The sequence below is a fragment of the Delphinus delphis genome, chromosome 21 (assembly GCF_949987515.2).
Source record: "Delphinus delphis chromosome 21, mDelDel1.2, whole genome shotgun sequence".
NCBI classification, from domain to species: Eukaryota; Metazoa; Chordata; class Mammalia; order Artiodactyla; family Delphinidae; genus Delphinus; species Delphinus delphis.
Genome location: NC_082703.1, coordinates 235,197 through 256,174, shown reverse-complemented (window position 1 = coordinate 256,174; position 20,978 = coordinate 235,197). Strand labels below are relative to the sequence as shown.

The following is a 20,978-nucleotide window of genomic DNA, read 5'->3' as shown; positions in this document are numbered from 1 at the left end:
CACCAGAGTGGTCCTCATCACCGAGGGGAGGAGGCTCCCAGCAGGCTCCAAATGACACCAGAGGGCCAATGTTGCAAAGGCAACGTGTGCCAGTTAGCAGTGACCTCACAGCAGAGGGCCCATTCGCAGAAAGGTGAGGAACCCAGGTAGGATCAGACTCACCAGAGGGCCCTCATCACCAAGGGGATGGGAACCAGGCACGAGTGTCGTCCCACCAGTGGGGCCACATCCACATCATCGAAAGTTGAAGAACCCAGGACATGTGGCCTCAAACAAGAGGTCCCACATCACCAAGGGCCTGGGAGTGAGGCAGGCTGGAGGAGCCTCAAAACAGAGGACCCATGGAATAGAAAAGATGAGGAATCCAGCAGTTGGAACCCCCCAGCAGGCGGCCCAGAGAACCTAGGATATGGGATCCAGTCCGCAGGGAACTCACACCAGAGTGCCGCACACAATGAAATTGTGAGCAAGCCAGCCGTTGGGACTTCAGCTCAGAGGCCTACATCACCATGTGAATGGGAACCTGGCAGGGGTGTCCTGACACCACTGGGCACGCATCAGGAAATGTGGGGGAGTCAAGCCGTCAGGGCCTGACGCCAGAGGAGCACTCATCAACGAGGGAAGGAGGCTCCCAGAAGGCTGCAACTGACACCAGAGGGCCCACGAGGCTAAGGCGTCGTGTTCCAGGCAGGAGTGACCTCACAGAAGAGGGCCCACCTCACAGAACTGTGAGGAACCCAGGAGGGATCAGACTGCCACCAGAGGGCCCACAACACCAAGTCTATGGGAACCAGGGCGGATTTTCGCACACCAGTGGGGCCACATCCACATCATCGAAAGTTGAGGAACCCAGCACATGTGGTCTCAAACCAGGGGACCCGCATCACCAAGGGGCTGGGGGTGAGGCAGGCAGGAGGAACCTCAACAACAGAGGGCCCATGGAATAAAAACGTGAGGAATCCAACAGTTTGAACCCCCCAGCAGGCGGCCCGGAGCACCGAGGCTATGGGATCCAGGCCGCAGTGAACTCACACCAGAGGGCCCCACACCATGAAAGTGTGAGCAAGCCAGCCGTTGGGACCTCAGAGCAGAAGGCCCACATCCCCATGGGGATGGGAACCTGGCAGGGGTGTCCTCGCACCACTGGGCACACATCAGGAAATATAGGGGAACCCAGCAGTTAGTTAGGGCAACAGTCTTGCCTCTTATGCTAACTGATGCCGTTATGATGTGCCTAACTCAGGCCCTGACAGTGTGTCTAACTAAGGCCCTGCTGCCGTCAATATCTAAAATCCTGACATTATTCTGAGCTAATATCCTGACCCATGTCTTTCCAAGGTCCTGAAACTGTCCCAAAGTAAGCCCTGACGCTGTCCCTAAGTGAGGCCCTGAGGCTGTCCCTATCAGAGGCCCTGAGAAAGTCTTTAACGAAGACCCTAATGCTGATCCTACAGAGGCCCTTATACAACTCCTATGTCATGCCCTGACACTGTCCCTCACTCAGGGCCTAAAGAAAGGCCTCACTTAGGCCCTCTTGCCATACCTTAGTTAGGCTCTGATGCTATCCCTACATCAAGCCCTGACACTGGTCCTAACTAAGGCCCTGATGCTCTCAATAACTAAGCTCTTCACGCTATCCCTAGCTCATTTCCTGACACGATCCCTGGCCTGGAACCTGACTCTCTCCCGAGCTAATTTCCTGCCTCTTGTCCTCACAGCAGCCCTAATGCTCTCCGTAACTAGGGCCCATACTTGTCCTAACTAGGGCCCTGCCACTGTTTCTAACTATGGCCCGGAAACTGTCCCTAATATAGGTCCTACTGCCGGCAATAACTAAAATTCGGACACTATCCTGAGTTCAGAATCGGACCCATTTCTAACCAAGTTCCTGACACTATCCCTAGAAAGCCCTGTCTCTGTCCCTAAGTGAAGGACTGAGGCTGTGCCTAACTTAGGCCTTTAAGCTATCCCTAACTCAGGCCTTGAAGCTCTGACCATCTGAGGCCCTGATCATGTCTTTAACTAAGACCCTATTGCTGATCCAACAAAGTCCCTGATGCAGCCCCTACATCGTGCTCTGACAGTGTCCCCAGCTAAGGGCGTGACGCTAGGCCTCACTCAGTCCCTGTGGCTCTCTCTAAGTCAGGCTCTGACACTGTCCTTACCTGTAGCCCTGACACTGGTTCTAATTAAGGCCCTGATACTCTCAATGACTAAGGTTTTGACAGTATCCCTAGGCCATTTCCTGACACGATCCCTAAACTTTACCCTAAGCCTGTCCGGAGCAACTCTTCTGCCTCTTATGCTAACTGAAGCCCTTATGCTGTGAATACCTCAGGCCCTGAATATAGTCCCAAGGCCGTGACACTGTACCTAAGTAAGGCCTAGATGCTCATCCTAAATCCAGCCCTGACACTGTCCCTAAATATGGCCCTAACACTCCTGCTAACACAGGCCCTGACACGGTACCTAAAAGAGATACAGATGCTGGTCCTATCTAAGGCCTTGACACTGTCCCTAACTAAGGCCCTGCTGCCGTCAATATTTAAAGTCCTGACAGTATCCTGAGCTTATTATATCCTGGCCCATGTTTTATTAAGGTCCTGAAACTGTCCCAAAGTAAGCCTTGATGCTGTCCCTACGTGAGGATGTGAGGCTGTCTCTCACACAGGTCCTGAGAATGTCTTTAAGAAACCCCTTAGGCTGTTCCTACCGAGGCCCTTATGCTGCTCCTAAGTCATGCCCTGACACTGTCCCCAGCTAAGGCCCTGACTCTAGGCCTCACTCAGTCCCTGTCGCTCTCCCTAAGTCAGGCTCTGACGCTGTCCCTACCTGAAGCCCTGACACTGGTTCTAAATTAGGCACTGATGCTCTAAGTAGCTATGGTCTTGACACTATCCTTACATCATTTCCTGAAGCTGTTCCTAGACCTTAACCGAACCTTGTCTTTAGCTAATGTCGAGTCTCTTATGCTAACTAAATCCCTGATGCTGTCCCTAACTAAGACCCTGAATTTAGTCCCGAGCCCGTGAGCCTGTCTCTAACTGAGGCCTGGAGGCTGTCCTTAACAAAGGCCCTCAACTTATCTTTAACTGAGGCCCTGACACCCTCCCTAATTAAGGACTGAGGCTGTCTCTGACTAAGGCCCTGAGTCTGTCTTTAACTACTGGCCTCACTCTTTCCCTAACAAAGGTCCTGAAACATTCCCTAAGACCCTGACACGGTCCCTAATAACTTGAGCTGTCCCTCATTAATGCCCTGATGCGGCCCATAAATGATGTACTGAAGACGGAACGAAGGTCCAGACGATGTCAGTAATGACCCAAAATGTCTCTTACTAAGGACCTCAAATTACCTCTGAGGCCCTAAAGATGTCCATAACTAAAGCCCTGACACTATCTCGAACTAAGACCCTCAAGTTATCTTTAACTGAGGCCATGACAGTGTCCCTAACAAAGAACCTGACACTGTCTCTAACTAAGGCTCTGAGTCTGTCTTTACCTAATGGCCTCACTCTTTCCCCAACTACTCCCTGATGCTGCCCCTACCCAAGGCCCTGACGGTGTGCCTAATTGCCTGAGCTGTCTTTCACTAATACCCTGACCCTGTCCATAACTAACGCCCTGATGATGTCCCTAACGAACAGCCTGAAGTGTCTCTTACTAAGGCCCTCAAGTTTTTCTCTGAGGCCCTGACACTCTCCCTAATTAGGGCCTTGACACTGTCTGTAAGTAATGGCCTGATGCAGCTCCTACCTGAGACGCTGATGCTCTCACTGAGACCTTGAAGTCTCTACCTGAGAAGCTGACACTGTCTGTAACTAATTTTCTGGCTTTTTCCTTAACTAACATCCTAATTTTGTCCCTAAATAACGCCCTGACACTGGTCCTAACTACGGCCCTGATGCTGACCCTATCTAAGGCCCTGACAATGTCCCTAATAGACTTAGATGTCCCTTACTGTTGGCCTGACCCTTTCCCTCACCAAGGCCCTGACCCTCTTCCTAACTAAGGCTGTGATGATGTCTCTACCTGAGGCACTGTCACTGTCCATAATAACGGCCGACTCTTTCCTTAACACCCTGATGCTGTCCCTAATAGCCTCATGTATCTCTCAATAACGCCCTGATCCTGTCCATAACTAAGGACCTGAATATGTCCCTAAGTATGTCTCTGATGCTGTCCTTAACTAAGGCCCTGATGCTCTCTCTACGTAAGACACTGACACTATCTATAATAATGGTCTGTTTCCCTAACTAATACCCTGATGCTACCACTAATTGAGGCCATGAAGATGTCCCTAATACGCTTAGGTGTTCCTCTGTATCACCCTGATCCTGTCCATAACTAAGGCCCTGAATATGTCCCTAGGTAAGTCTCTGACGCTGTCCCTAACTAAGGCGCTGATGCTGTCTCTACCTCAGAATCTGAAATTCTAATGTCCTGACTCTCCCTAACTAACATCCTGATGCTGCCCCTAAGTGAGGCCCCAACACTTGTCTTAACGAAGGACTTGCCGCTGTCCCTACCTAAAACCCTGACACTGTAACTAATGACCTGACTCTTTCCCTAACTAACACCCTAGTTTGGGCCCTAACTAACGCCCTGACACTGGTTCTAATTATGGCCATGATGCTGGCTCTAAGGCCCTGAAGATATCCCTAAGTAACTGCCTGAACTGTGTCTAACTAAGGCTCTCACGTTATCTCTAAGTGAAGCACAGACACTGTCCCTAACTTAGGCCATGATGCTGTCCCTTATAGTCTAAGCTGTCATTAAATAATGCCCTGATCCTGTCCATAAGTAAGGTCCTGAATATGTCCCTAAGTGCATCTCTGACGATGTCCTTAACAGCCTGAATCTCTTCAAGTTATTTCTGAGGCTCTGACACTGGCCCTTCCTAAGGCCTCACCCCAGGGTTGTCCCAGGCTGCTGGGCGGTTTTCTCTTGTCCTCATCTCTAGCCAGGTGCCTGCCATCGGCCACTCTAAGATTCTGCGATACAGTGGTCCCACGTGGGATGTGCCTGTGTAGGCTCACCACCGGGAGGAGAGTCATGGCCACTCCGCCCTCCAGGGGACTGCGGCTCAGGGTAGGAGCCTCTCAGCCAGTGTCTGGACACAGGGTTCTGTGTCCTTGTTTGTTGTAAATCCCTTGGAGTTATCTCTAACATTTTTGAATGGACATCCGCGCCTCTGCATATTTATAATATAAATTATTTACCACATTAAAATCCAAGAATGACATTCTTAGAACGAGCAGGAGAACACTGCATGCCCCCCCAATGATCTATTACTTGGAGAATTTAAAATTCTAATGAGAAAACACTCACTATCCTCACCCTCTTGGGCGTCAGCACAAGGCGGGAATCAGCTGCATCCTTTATTTATCCCTCTGATTTTCCAGAACCTTTCCTTCCAGGAGACATCTCTGGGCTCTTCGGGAGCTGTGAGTGGTGGCTGTCAGGTAAATCTGAGACTGAAAAGCAAGAGAAAGACAGACAGAGGAGGAGATGAGAATCGGTGACAGGGAGAAGCAGGGGCGTCCACGTTCAATCGCAGGCTGAGAGTCTGGGTTAGTCTCCAGCGAAGCTAAGGACCACCAGGGTCTGGCCCCACTGGCCTTGTCACCTGGTGTGGGGACGGGGACAGCCAAACCCCCATGGCCACTCTCAGAGAAATCAGGGAGGTGGGAGGGCACCCCTGAGAGCCGGATTGAAAATGGTCATGCTGTGAAATAATAAGATGCCCTTTCAGAAAAGTGAAAACTGTTCTCTTGGTTCTCAGAGACTTGCAAACACTCTGTGTCCTTCTGGAGGCATGCCGAAGCCTTCAGCCTTTGAGGGCAGTAATGGGAGTGCATCTGGGCTCAAAACCATCCAGCACTCACTCCCTGAGGGTGCTGAGGATGACCCGTGTCCACCCCTCGGGTGCTGTGGGGCCTGAAATCCCCTGATCACCGAGGATGGGAGGGGCCGCACAGACACTCCACTGGACCACCGGTGGCCTGGCTGCTGGGCTACGGTCCTTTATCAGATACATGGTTTGCAAACATCTTGGGCCATTTTGGATGGTGGATTATCTTACTCTTTGCTCCTTTTATACACAACTGTTTTTCATTGAGGAAGTCCAATTCATCTATTTTGTCTTTTGTTGCTTGTGCTTTTGGTAGATCTAAGAAATCATGACCAAATCCAAGGTCATGAAGATTTACTCTCATGTTTTCTTCTAGGAGTTTTCTAATTTTGGTTCTTGCATCTAGGCCTTTGGTCCATTTTGCATCTAGGCCTTTGGTTGATTTTGTATATGAGGTGGGGGGAGGTAAGGGTCCAACTTTACTCTTCTGCATGTGGGTATCCAGTTGTTCCAGAACCTGTTCTCACTGTTTGGGAGAAAATATCTGCAAATGACACGACCAACAAGGGTTTAATTCTGAAATATACAAACACCTCATACAATTCAAAAAAGAAAAAAGATCAAAAAATAGGCAGAAGGTCTAAATAGACATTTCTCCAAAGACATACAGATAGCCAATAGGCACCTGAAAAGACGTTCCACATCGCTAATTATTAGAGAATGCAAATCAAAACTACAGTGAGTTATCACCTTGTAGTAGTCAGAATGGCCATCATTAAAATGTCTAGAAATAAATGCTGGAAGGGGTGTGGAGAAAAGGGAACCCTCCTACACTACTGGTGGGAATGTAAATTGATGCAGCCGCTATGGGAAACAGTATGGAGGTTCCTCAAAACCTAAAAATAGAATTAACCATATGAACCAGCAATCTCACTCCTGGGCACACATCCAGACAAAACTATAATTCGAAAAGATACGTGCACCCCAGCATTCACAGCAGCACTCTTCACAATAGCCAAGACACGGAAGCAACCTGAATGTCCCTCAACAGATGAATGGATATTGAAGATGTGGTACATATATACAATGGAACATTACTCAGCCATAAAACAGAATGAAATAATGCCATCTGCGGCTACATGGATGGACCTAGAGATTATCATACAAAGTGAAGTCAGTCAGACAGAGAACAATAAATACCATATGATATCACTTATATGTGGATTATAAAATGAGACCCAAATGAACCTATCTACAGAACAAAAACACACTCACAAATATAGAAAACAGACTTGTGGTTGTCAAGGTGAAGACAGCGGAGAGGGATGGATTGGGAGTTTGGGATTAGTAGATGAAAATTATTATATATTGAATGGATAGACAAGGTCTTCCCGCACAGCACAGGGAACTGTATTCAATACCCTGTACTTAACCATAATGGAAAAGAATATGAAAAATATATATATATGTATGTTTGTATATATGAATCACTTTGCTGTACAGTAGAAATTAACACAACATTGTATGTCAACTATACTTTAATATCAATTAGTTTGAAGGCACTTTTATAAATTAGGTCTTATTTCTCTTGTCCTTTCATCCTGGGACAAATGTATAAGAGAAACTAACCTGGATTACTCCGGGATGAACTCGTATCACACAGAACTTTAATTGTTGGACAAACCATGAATACGAGTTACACCATGGGATGTCCTGACCCAATATGAAGTTTGTAAACCTTGTATCAAGCCTGCAGAATCCACTAAATTTGGAAATTCAAACTGAAATGAAGCCACCTATCCCATGACTTCTCCACAACTAGTTATACAACATCAATTGGAAACCATATACAATCAAATGAATGTAGACAAACAACTATAGCCTTCCTCTTTTTGCCTTTTAAATGAAGACGGTATTTAAGGTGATGTCTTGGGCCATTTCAGGGTGTTACTCAATTTCCTGTGTATCTGCCATGCACACAGGAGGTACACATGTTAGTTAACTTGTTTGTGCAACTATATGAAGGTAGTTAATACCACAAAACTGTATACGTAAAGTGAATTAAATGCTAAAGTCGTGTTTTGTATTCTTAATGACAATGAAAAAAGTGCAGTGCTGATATTTGTTACAAAAATGAACATTGAAAATATTCTTAGTGAAAAAAGTCATACAGAAAAGGCCACCTAGATCCCATACTCATCTTGTCTGCTTCAAATCCATCAAGGTTGTCCAAATGAGGGAGAAACTCAATAATGGTTCCAGAAAAAGAAAACTGAATCAGGATGGAAAAGGACACTTTCATACAGTTGGGACAGTAGGTGAAAGTTGAAGTGGGGCTGAGTATTAAATTATAATGTGGACATCAGGATTTCTTCATTTAGGGGTTATGTGCTGGTTCCTTGGGCAAAACACACTGAGCATTTTGTATGAAGTGGCAAACGTGAGTACTTTTTGCCATTATTGCAACTTTTCAGTACATTTTAAATTACTGGGAAGTAAATTACTTTTCTAGACAACCATGTCAGTGTCATGCCAGAAAATCAGATAAGATGGACATCAAATTTTGTTATAGAGGCTAAGACTTACCCAGACCACGTTCAACCAAAGTTGTGATACTTATTTCCCTTGTCGGAGTCTGCATGGTATGAAGAGGCACCGTGGGAAGAGTATATTAGTAGCTACCATCTCTTGGGTCCTGTGGATTACCTGGGATGCAGTAGAAACTGTGAGATTTTAGTATAGCAATTTTTCACATTACTTCAAAAAATATGCTAAAAAATAAATTCAGTAAAGTTGCAAAATATGGATCAATATACACAAATCAGTTTTGTTTCTATACACTAATAATGAACCACCAGCAAGAAAAGTTAAGAAAACAATCCCATTTACAATTCCATCAAAAAGAACGAACTATTTAGCAATAAATTTAACCAACAGCATGAAAGACCTATACTCAGAAAACTAAAGCATTGATAAAGAAACTGAAAACACAATAGAAAACAATACTCCATGCTTATTCATCAGAAAAAATTACTATTATTAAAACGTTTGGGATAGGGGGAAGTTGTTGGAAGAGTAAGACACAGAGATCACCCTCCTCCCCACAGATAGACCAGAAATACATCTACACGTGGAACAACTGATACAGAACACCTACTGAATGCTGACAGAAGACCTCAGACCTCCCAAAAGGCAAGAAACTCCCCACGTACCTGGGTAAGACAAAAAAATAAATAAACAGAGGCAAAAGACTAGGGACGGGCCTTGCACCGGTGGGAGGGAGCTGTGAAGGAGGAAAGGTTTCCACACACTAGGAAGCCCATTTGCGGGTGGAGACTGCGGGTGGTGGAGGGGGAAAGCTTCAGGGCTGCAGAGGAGAGTGCAGCCACAGGGGTGCGGAAGTTAAAGCGGAGAGATTCCCGCACAGAGGATCGGTGCCAACCGGCACTCACCTGCCCAATAGGCTTGTCTGCTCCCCAGCCTGGACGGGTGGGGCTGGGAGCGGAGGCTCGGGCTTCGATCCGAGCGCAGGGAGAGGACTGGGGTTGGCAGCGTGAACACAGCCTGCAGAGGACTAGTGTACCACGGCTACTCGGGAGTCCGGGGAAAACTCTGGACCTGCCAAAGAGGCAAGAGACTTTTTCTTCGCTCTTTGTTTCCTGGTGCGTGAGGAGGGGATTCAGAGCGCTGCTTAAAGGAGCTCCAGAGACAGGTGTGAGCCGCGGCTAAGAGCGCCAACCCCAGAGACGGGCATGAGACGCTAAGGCTACTGCTGCCACCACCAAGAAGCCTGTGTGCGAGCACAGGTCACTATCCACACCCCCCTTCCGGGGAGCCGGTGCAGCCCGCCACTGCCAGGGTCCTGGGATCCAGGGACAACTTCCCCGGGAGAACGCACGGTGCTTCTCAGGCTGGTGTAGCGTCACGGCAGCCTCTGCCGCCGCAGGCCCACCCCTCACTCCGTGCCCCTCTCTCCCCCATGGCCTGAGTGAACCTAGCCCCCCAATCAGCGGCTCTTTAACCCCGTCCTGAGCGAAGAACAGACGCCCTCTGGCGACCTACATGCAGACGCGGACCAAATCCAAAGCTGAGCCCCGGGAGCTGTGTGAACAAAGAAGAGAAAGGGAGATCTCTCCCAGCAGCCTCAGAAGCAGCGGATTAATGCTCCACGATCAACTTGATGTACCCTGCATCTGTGGAATACCTGAATAGACAACAAATCATCCCAAATTGAGGAGGAAGACTGTGAGAGCAAGATTTATGATTTTTTCCCCTTTTCCTCTTTTTGTGTGTATGTGTATGCTTCTGTGTGAGATTTTGTCTGCATAGCTTTGCTTTCACCATTTGTCCCAGGGTTCAACCTGTCCTTTTTGTTTTTTCTACTTTCTCAAAATTTTTTCTTAATAATTATTTTTTATTTTAATAACTTTATTTTATTTTACCTTGATTTATTTTATTTTCTATTGTCCTCTTTCTTTCTTTCATTATTTCCACTTTTTCTCTCTTTTATTCTGAGCTGTGTGGATGGAAGGCTCTTGGTGCTGCAGCCAGGAGTCAGTGATGTGCCTCTGAGGTGAGAGAGCCACCTTCAGGACACTGGTCCACAAAAGACCTCCCAGCTCCATGTAATATCAAATGGCGAAAATCTCCCAGAGATCTCCACCTCAACACCAACACCCAGCTTCACTCAACGACCAGCAAGCTACAGTGCTGGACACCCTATGCTAAACAACTAGCAAGACAGGAACACAACCCCACCCATTAGCAGAGAGGCTGCCTAAAATCATAATAAGGCCACAGACACTCCAAAACACACCACCAGACGTGGACCTGCCCACCAGAAAGACAAGATCCAGCCTCATCCACCATAACACAGGCACTAGTCCCCTCCACCAGGAAACCTACACAACCCACTGAACCAACTTTAGCCACTGGAGACAGACACCAAAAACAACAGGAACTACGAAACTGCAGGCTGCAAAAAGGAGACCCCAAACCCACTAAGATAAGCAAAATGAGAAGACAGAAAAACACACAGCAGATGAAGGAGCAAGATAAAAACCCACCAGACCTAACAAATGAAGAGGAAACAGGCAGTCTACCTGAAAAAGAATTCAGAATAATGATAGTAAAGATGATCCAAAATCTTGGAAATAGAATAGAGAAAATGCAAGAAACATTTAACAAGGACCTAGAAGAACTAAAGAGGACACAAGCAATGACGAACAACACAATAAATGAAATTAAAAATACTCTAGATGGGATCAATAGCAGAATAAATGAGGCAGAAGAACGGATAAGTGACCTGGAAGATAAAATAGGGGAAATAACTACTGCAGAGCAGAATAAAGAAAAAAGAATGAAAAGAACTGAGGACAGTCTCAGAGACCTCTGGGACAACATTAAACACACCAACATTTGAATTATAGGGGTTCCAGAAGAAGAGAAAAAAGAAAGGGACTGAGAAAATATTTGAAGAGATTATAGTTGAAAACTTCCCTAATATGGGAAAGGAAATAGTTAATCAAGTCCGAAGCACAGAGAGTCCCATACAGGATAAATCCAAGGAGAAACACACCAAGGCACATATTAATCAAACTGTCAAAAATTAAATACAAAGAAAACATATTAAAAGCAGCAAGGGAAAAACAACAAATAACACACAAGGGAATCCCCATAAGGTTAACAGCTGATCTTTCAGCAGAAACTCTGCAAGCCAGAAGGGACTGGCAGAACATATTTAAAGTGATGAAGGAGAAAAACCTACAACCAAGATTACTCTAGCCAGCAAGGGTCTCATTCAGATTTGATGGAGAAATTACAATCTTTACAGACAAGCAAAGGCTGAGAGAGTTCAGCACCACCAAACCAACTTTACAGCAAATGCTAAAGGATCCTCTCTAGACAAGAAACACAAGAGAAGGAAAATACCTATAATAACGAACCCAAAACAATTTAGAAAATGGGAATAGGAACATACATATCGATAATTACCTTAAATGTAAATGGACTAAATGCTCCCACCAAAAGCCACAGACTGGCTGAATGGATACAAAAACAAGACCCATATATATGTTGTCTACAAGACACCCACTTCAGACGTAGAGACACATACAGACAGAAAGTGAGGGGATGGAAAAAGATATTCCATGCAAATGGAAACCAAAAGAAAGCTGGAGTAGCAATTCTCATATCAGACAAAATAGACTTTAAAATAAAGACTAGTACAAGAGACAAAGAAGGACACTACATAATGATCAAGGGATCAATCCAAGAAGAAGATATAACAATTGTAAATATTTATGCACCCAACATAGGAGCACCTCAATACATAAGGCAAATACTAACAGCCATAAAAGGGGAAATCGACAGTAACACATTCATAGTAGGGGACTTTAACACCCCACTTTCACCAATGAACAGATCATCCAAAATGAAAATAAATAAGGAAACACAAGCTTTAAATGATACATTAAACAAGATGGACTTCACTGATATTTATAGGACATTCCATCCTAAAACAACAGAATACACATTTTTCTCAAGTGCTCATGGAACATTCTCCAGGATAGATCATATCCTGGGTCACAAATGAAGACTCAGTAAATTTAAGAAAACTGAAATTGTATCAAGTATCTTTTCTGACCACAAAGCTATGAGACTAGATATCAATTACAGGAAAAGATCTGCAAAAAAATACAAACACACGGAGGCTAAATAATACACTACTTAATAGCTAACTGATCACTGAAGATATCAAAGAGGAAATCAAAAAATACCTAGAAACAAATGACAGTGGAGACACGATGACCCAAAATCTATGGGATGCAGCAAAAGCAGTTCTAAGAGGGAAGTTTATAGCAATACAATCCTACCTTAAGAAACAGGAAACACCTCAAATAAACAACCTAACCTTGCACCTAAAGCAATTAGAGAAAGAAGAACAAAAAAAAACCCCAAAGTTAGCAGAAGGAAAGAAATCATAAAGATCAGATCAGAAATAAATGAAAAAGAAATGAAGGAAATGATAGCAAAGATCAATAAAACTAAAAGCTGGTTCTTTGAGAAGATAAACAAAATTGATAAACAATTAGCGAGAATCATCAAGAAAATGAGGGAGAAGACTCAAATCAATAGAATTAGAAATGAAAAAGGTGAAGTAACAACTGACACTGCAGAAATAAAAAAGATCATGAGAGATTACTACAAGCAACTCTATGCCAATAAAATGGACAACCTGGAAGAAATGGACAAATTCTTAGAAATGCACAACTGCCAAGACTGAATCAGGAAGAAATAGAAAATATGAACAGACCAATCACAAGCACTGAAATTGAAACTGTGATTAAAAATCTTCTAAGAAACAAAAGCCAGGGACCAGATGGCTTCACAGGCGAATTCTATCAAACATTTAGAAAAGAGCTAACACCTATCCTTCTCAAACTCTTCCAAAATATAGCAGAAGGAGGAACACTCCCAAATTCATTCTACGAGGCCACAATAACCCCGATACCAAAACCAGAAAAGGATGTCACAAAGAAAGAAAATGACAGGCCAATATCACTGATGAACATAGATGCAAAAATCCTCAACAAAACACTAGCAAACAGAATCCAACAGCACATTAAAAGGATCCTACACCATGATCAAGTGGGGTTTATTCCAGGAATGCAAGGATTCTTCAATATACGCGAATCTATCAATGTGATACACCATATTAACAAATTGAAGGAGAAAAACCATATGATCATCTCAATAGATGCAGAGAAAGCTTTTGACAAAATTCAACACCCATTTATGATTAAAACCCTCCAGAGAGTAGGCATAGAGGGAACTTTCCTCAACATAATAAAGGCCATATATGACAAACCCACAGCCAACGTCTTCCTCAATGGTGAAAAACTGAAAGTACTTCCACTCAGATCAGGAACAAGACAAGGTTGCCCACTCTCACCACTCTTACTCAACATAGTTTTGGAAGTTTTAGCCACAGCAACCAGAGAAGAAAAAGAAATAAAAGAAATCCAAATTAGAAAACAAGTAAAGCTGTCACTGTTTGTAAATGACATGATACTATACATAGAGAATCCTAAAGATGCTACCAGAAAACCACTAGAGCTAATCAATGAATTTGGTAAAGCAGCAGGACACAAAATTAATGCACAGAAGTCTCTGGCTTTCCTACACACTAATGATGAAAATATCTGAAAGTAAAATCAAGAAAACACTCCCATTTACCATTGCAACAAAAAGAATAAAATATCTAGGAATAAACCTACCTAAGGAGAAAAAAGACCTGTATGCAGAAAATTATAAGACACTGATGAAAGAAATTAAGGATGATACAAAGAGATGGAGAGATATACCATGTTCTTGGTTAGGAAGAATCAACATTGTGAAAATGACTCTACTACCCAAAGCAATCTACAGATTCAATGCAATCCCTATCAAACAACCACTGGCATTTTTCACAGAACTAGAACAAAAAATTTCACAACTTGTATGGAAACATAAAAGACCCTGAATAGCCAAAGCAATCTTGAGAACGAAAAACGGAGCTGGAGGAATCAGGCTCCCTGACTTCAGACTCTACTACAAAACTACAGTAATCAAGACAGTATGGTACTGGCACAAAACCGGAAAGATAGATCAATGGAACAGGATAGAAAGCCCAGAGATAAACCCATGCACATATGGTCACCTTATCTTTGATAAAGGAGGCAGGAATGTACTGTGGAGAAAGGACAGCCTCTTCAATAAGTGGTGCTAGGAAAACTGGACAGGTACATATAAAAGTATGAGATAATATCACTCCCTATCACCATACATAAAAATAAGCTCAAAATGGATGAAAGACCTAAGTGTAAGGCCAGAAGCTATCAAACTCTTAAAGGAAAACATAGGCAGAACACTCTATGACATAAATCACAGCAAGATCCTTTTTGACCCACCTCCTAGAGAAATGGAAATAAAAACAAAAATAAACAAATGGGACCTAATGAAACTTCAAAGCTTTTGCACAGCAAAGGAAACTATAAACGGGACCAAAAGACAACCCTCTGAATGGGAGAAAATATTTGCAAATGAAGCAACTGAAAAAGGATTAATCTCCAAAATTTACCAGCAGCTCATGCAGCTCAGTAAGAAAAAAAAACAAACAACCCAATCCAAAATTGGGCAGAAGACCTAAATAGACATTTCTCCAAAGAAGATATACAGACTGCCAACAAACACATGAAAGAATGCACAACACCATTAATCGTTAGAGAAATGCAAATCAAAACTAGAATGAGATACCATCTCATACCAGTCAGAATGGCCATCACCAAAAAAATCTAGAAACAATAAATGCTGGAGAGGGTGTGGAGAAAAGGGAACACTCTTGCACTGCTGGTGGGAATGTGAATTGGTTCAGCCACTATGGAGAACAGTATGGAGGTTCCTTAAAAAACTACAAATAGAGCTACCATATGACCCAGCAATCCCACTACTGGGCATATACCCTGAGAAAACCATAATTCAAAAAGAGTCATGTACCAAAATGCTCATTGCAGCTCTGTTTACAATAGCCAGGAGATGGAAACAACCTAAGTGTCCATCATCGGATGTATGGATAAAGAAGATGTGGCACATATATATAGTGGAAAATTACTCAGCCATAAAAAAAATGAAACTGAGCGATCTGTAATGAGCTGGATGGACCTAGAGTCTGTCATAGAGAGTGAAGTAAGTCAGAAGGAGAAAGACAAATACCGTATGCTGACATATATATATGGAACTTAAGAAAAAAAAATATGATGAAGAACCTAGGGGTAAGACAGGAATAAAGACACAGACCTACTAGAGAATGGACTTGAGGATATGGGGAGGGGGAAAGGTAAGCTGTGACAAAGTGAGAGAGTGGCATGGACATATATACACTACCAAGCGTAAAACGGATAGCTAGTGGGAAGCAGCCGCATAGCACAGGGAGATCAGCTCGGTGCTTTGTGACCACCTAGAGGGGTGGGATAGGGAGGGTGGGAGGGAGGGAGACGCAAGAGGGAAGAGATATGGGAACATATGTATAACTGATTCACCTTGTTATAAAGCAGAATCTAAAACACCATTGTAAAGCAATTATACTCCAATAAAGATGTTAAAAAAAAAAGTTTATTCTACCTAAAGCAATCAACAGACAGTGCCAGGAAAAGTAGACACCAGTCTCCAAAGAACGACACTGGTCACCATTTACACTGCACATAAAACTAAAAGTGCACAGTATTCCACATTAAACCCTTTCTCTCCTGAGTCCCCTGAAGATGCACCCCACCCAGCCAGCAGTCAGCTGCACAGGAAGATTCTCCACACTTGCTCATTTTTTCCTCTTGTGGAGTCTCCTCACCAGTGGTTCCTGAGAAAACCCAGCTCCTGTCTGTGTGGACAATGCCTCATGGTCCGGAAACTTAGGCCCTGACAGGAGACAAAGATCCTGTCTACTTGTCACAGAGCAAAGTCTGTGGGCAGGGTGCACCTGTGCCCCCACGGTCACACAGGTGGGTTCGGCGCCCCCTGTGGGATGTGAGAAAAGTGCCGAGAGTGCCGCACTCACAAACCCAGAGGCCTCATCTGGGAGGCAGTTCTGCTGTATATACTAAGTTTGGAAATCCAAACTGAAATGGAGCCAAGTATCTCACTGTATCTTCTCAAAAGATGGTTAAGGAGCAATTAATTACAAACCATATGTAATGAAATGAATGTAGACACAAACTTTACAACTTAAACCAAAATTCACTCAAAATGCCCATAGCCAAATTTAAATTACCAAACTATAAAAATCCTAGGGAAAAAAAAAGATAATCTACATGACTTTGGGTCTGGTGACCTTATTCAGAAAACCAGAAGACAAACCACAAACTGCAAGAAACTATTTCCAAAACACATATCTGATAAAGGATTTGTACTCAAATTATGCCAACAACGCCATTAAAATCTGGTAAAGATTGAAACACACACCTGGCCCAAGAAGATAAACAGGCAGTAAATAAGCATACAAGAATAAACTCAAGATGCTGGTGGAATGCATGTACAACCAACTTTGAAAGACAGTTTGGCAGATTTTTCCAAATCAAAAAGTCTCACCTTAGGATCCAAGAAGTGTACCTCTTGTATTTAGACAACTGCTTTGAAAAACTGTATTCAAACCAAAACTAGCATCAAGTAATGCACAGCAGCTCTATTCATAATGGTTAAAAACTTAAAGATATCAGGATGTCCTTCTGTAGATGAATTCATAAGCAAATTAGGGCACATACATGTCAAGAGGAGCAGAATACGCCACCCCAAAATATGCCCATTTGACAAAAGGATTATTTTGGACTGATTAATTTAAGAAACAGCAGACCCAGGAGAATCTTTCAAAACCAAGTAGAAAATGCCCTTTTAGGAGGTAAATTTACATTTATTAAGGATATCTCCATTTGTAACGGTATGTCCCTCTCTGGACCAGGAATTGAATGATGACTAAATATCAAGAAAAGCTTGTTGGGACTTCCCTGCTGGTCCAGTGGTTAACACCCCATGTTCCCAATGCAGGGGACCAGGGTTCAATCCCTGGTCAGGGAACTAGATCCCGCATGCTGCAATTAAGAGCCCGCATGCCGCAACTAAAGATTCCACAGGCCGCAACTAAGACCCGGTGCAGCCAAATAAATGTTTTTTTTTAAAAAAAAAAAAGCTTGTAAATGAAATAGGCCTGGATGTAAATCTGTGTAACAACCTTACCCTTGTTTACTGGGCTTTGCCTAATAACATCCCTTAAATGACTGCCTCCATTCCCTAACATCTTTTTTTTGTTCTCAGCAGAAGTATTTAAGGTAATGGCTTGGGCCATTTCAGGGAGTGACTCAGTTCCTGGGTATCTTTCAAGTATACAGGAGGTATGCATGGTATACATTAAACTTCTGATTGTTTTCTCCAGTTCGTCTCTTTTCAATTACAAGGGGGATCTCAACAAAGAACATAGAAGTGTAGAGGGAAAATTATTTTTCCTCTCATATATATGCAGTGCAATAGTATTCAGAGATATAAAGGAATGGATCATCAACCCGTGCCCCCCCCCCCAAAAATAATACTGCATCCAACACTTACATTGCTAAGTGAAAGAATCCAGTCTGAAGTGCTACACAGTGTATGACCTCATTTATATGACATTCTAGAAAAGGCAAAACTGACATGGTAAACAGTTTACAGAATATGTGGTTGAAAGAGTCCATATGATACTACAGTGGTGAATACCTGTCACTGCATTTGGCTATACCCACAGATTTTTACAACCCAACAAGTAATTTACAATCTATTCAAACTTAGCTACTTAGGATATGGGAGTGTCAAAGACTGGGATACAGAATGTAACAAAGAATCTAACTGGTTCAGAAATGTATGAAAAAACTCACAGTTGGTAGTGGGACAAATGGGCTGACCTAAGTTAACTTTGGAACCGTACAGAATCTTTAGGCCAAAGACAAATTGTGCCATACATACACAGTGGACTCTATGTTCTTTCCCATGAGGGGTAGCAGCTAACAGTACTGAAACTACTATATCAGTCATCAAATGGAACAAGCACTGAATTTAATAAATGACAAATGGTGGAAGCCAGGTTTCTTACCAATGGAGTTGGATGTTACAGTCAAACAAAGGGAGAAGGTTACAATATCCATGTCATAACAGATCTGCTTGGAGATACCAGTATAAACTATCTTTAGCCTACACATAGTTCCACATGGAAATCTTTGTAATTATGTGTATATGCATAGGCTGGGATACATGCATATATTTCTATGTACTGTCAGCTGAGCATATTTAGCTCCCACATGTAAGTTTTTAATACCATTCTCTAATAAAAGGAACAAGGGCTCTTTGAAGAAAGGGCTGATGGTAGGACTGAGACAGTAAATATATGAAGCAGGATAATCTTAAAATATCAGAAAGTAAAGAAGTACCAAAAATTTTTTAAACCCACAAAAGAAAAAATATGTAAAATGAAAACAAGAGCAAATGGAAGAAGCTCTCAACAGCCAAAGCAAGAATGAACTAAGCAGTCTAATAATGTAGTGCTGGATTATAACCAAAAGTTTACAATAATTATTCACGTGTCCAAACTGGTATAAATAAATTACATAGTTTTTGATGAATGGTGTTAAATAGAAATCTCCTATGCAGAAAACTTCTAAACAATGTATATAGCAAGTCAGCTGTCCATCAAGGATGTGAAGCTAACCCCTCTCTCCTCAAGTGTGGCTTCTGCATTATGACTGCCTCCTACATAAGACACACAGGATGGACATGGGAAAAAATTAACCTCACTGTGGGAAAACCTGACAAACATTACCTCAGCTAGGTGACCAAAATTAAGAATATAAGGGAGAAGTTCCCTTAAGAGCCTGTCTTCTTGATATATAGTGAAGAGGAAGCACTTCACATCTGTGGTCTGCTTTTGCAAAGCCAAGTCTAACCACGACAAAACCACCAAGCAAATCCCAGCGCCCGGCAGTCTATACAATACCTGAGCAGCCCTCCTCCACGCTGTCAAGGTCATGGAAACAAGGAGAATCTGAGCAACTGTCAGAGCCCAGAAGAGACTAAACAGACATGATGACCCCATGTCCTCTGAGACCCTGGAACAAGGAAAGGTATAACAAAGGGAACGTGAATAGAGACTTCAGTTAATAGTAAAGTATCAGTATATTGTTCATTATTTGTCATGATTCTGTAGAAAATTAGACAGGAACAATTAAACGTCAAAATAAGGGAGACCTACTGTAACAAATTGGAAATCTAGAGGAAAAGGGGGATTTCTTTGTAAAAGCACATTACCAAAATGGACCCTAAATGAAGGAAAACACAAAAAGGCCAATTAACCACTGAGGAAACTCTTCCCCTACTGGCTATCCTATCACTGTTCCAGGCTTTCCCTCTCCCGGGACAGGGAAGGAGCAGGGACAGAGTTGTTTGCCAGCTCCCCTAGTTTATGACCCCAACCAGTGTCTTCACCTACCCCAGCCATGCCTACCCAGTGAGGACACCTGAGGAAGGGTCAGGGATTATTGACTCAGATGTATCAACCAGGACTTTTTCTTTTACCAGTGACTGGACACACTTACGGAAATAAAATAAATTAGTATTTATTGTAAGGGTAGAAATACGTTAATACTTACAAGTGGCAAGTTGAAGAATGGGTTTGGACCTAGCAGGTCCACGGGCTCACACTGTCTCAGTGTGACCTTGTTTCTCTCCAAACCTTTGTCCCGCTCAGTGCCTTTGGGGGACCCCATTCATAGGCACAGGCTCTCTCACTGCACTTGGGCCAACAGCAGTTCTAGGCTGACAACCACTCACCATCCATTTTCCGAGAAAGAGTTTCTCCTTTTCTTGGATTCCAAGAAAGTCATGGTTTTAAATGCCTTTGATCTGGCTTGGGTTGCATTCTTATCCTTGACCGATCACCAGAAGATGGAAAATGGGACTGGCTAGATGTGGGTTGTAAACCCATCTTCGAGCTGGGTGGAATATCGGGCCATCCTTCTGCAAATCTTTGGACTGGAAGCAGGTGACATGTAATTCCCAAAGGAAAACTGAGGCACTTGGGCCTGAGAACAGTGGCTGGCTGGGAGGAAGCAACAGATTCTATGTCAATGACAGCTCACTGCACAGCACAGAATCTGACACAAAAGGAAGAAAGGGGTTCACTTAGGGTCAGGGGCTGCAGCGACTCACCCAGTGCTCTTACTGTCCCTCCCAAGACTGCAAAAAGTTCTTTCACTTGCTGAAAAGTCAGGATCATTGGTGGTGGTAAACTCAAGTCTCTTTCCTTGGGCATCAGGTCCTCACATCTCAGAGGCTGGCCCAGAACAGCCCATGTATCCTGAGAAGACACACAGACCTCATTCCTGCCCCTGAGAAGTGGGAGCCCTGAGTTATGCCATCTCCCTGGCCATATTAATTGCCCATCCCTGAAAAACAATACTGCTCCTTTTCCAGTTTCTTCTCTCTCCTTTACTAAGAGGAAGAAACCAAATGCTAAGGTGGTAAGGACACTTGAGCAATGAAGTAACGGGAGGCTCGAGAATTATTCCATGCCATGG

At 43.5% G+C, this 20,978-nt stretch overlaps 1 long non-coding RNA gene across 1 annotated transcript in view; it reads right to left on the bottom strand.

Moving 5' to 3' along the window:
* Window positions 1–5,344: 5,344 nt before the first annotated feature.
* The window catches only part of LOC132417591 (uncharacterized), a 31,498-nt gene continuing 15,864 nt past the window's right edge, over window positions 5,345–20,978 (bottom strand). Inside the window, exons 2-3 of the long non-coding RNA XR_009517879.1 lie at window positions 8,440–8,559; window positions 5,345–5,476 (exon numbers count right to left, since the gene is read on the bottom strand). This is a non-coding gene — a long non-coding RNA (uncharacterized lncRNA). The remainder of the gene's footprint in view (window positions 5,477–8,439; window positions 8,560–20,978) is intronic.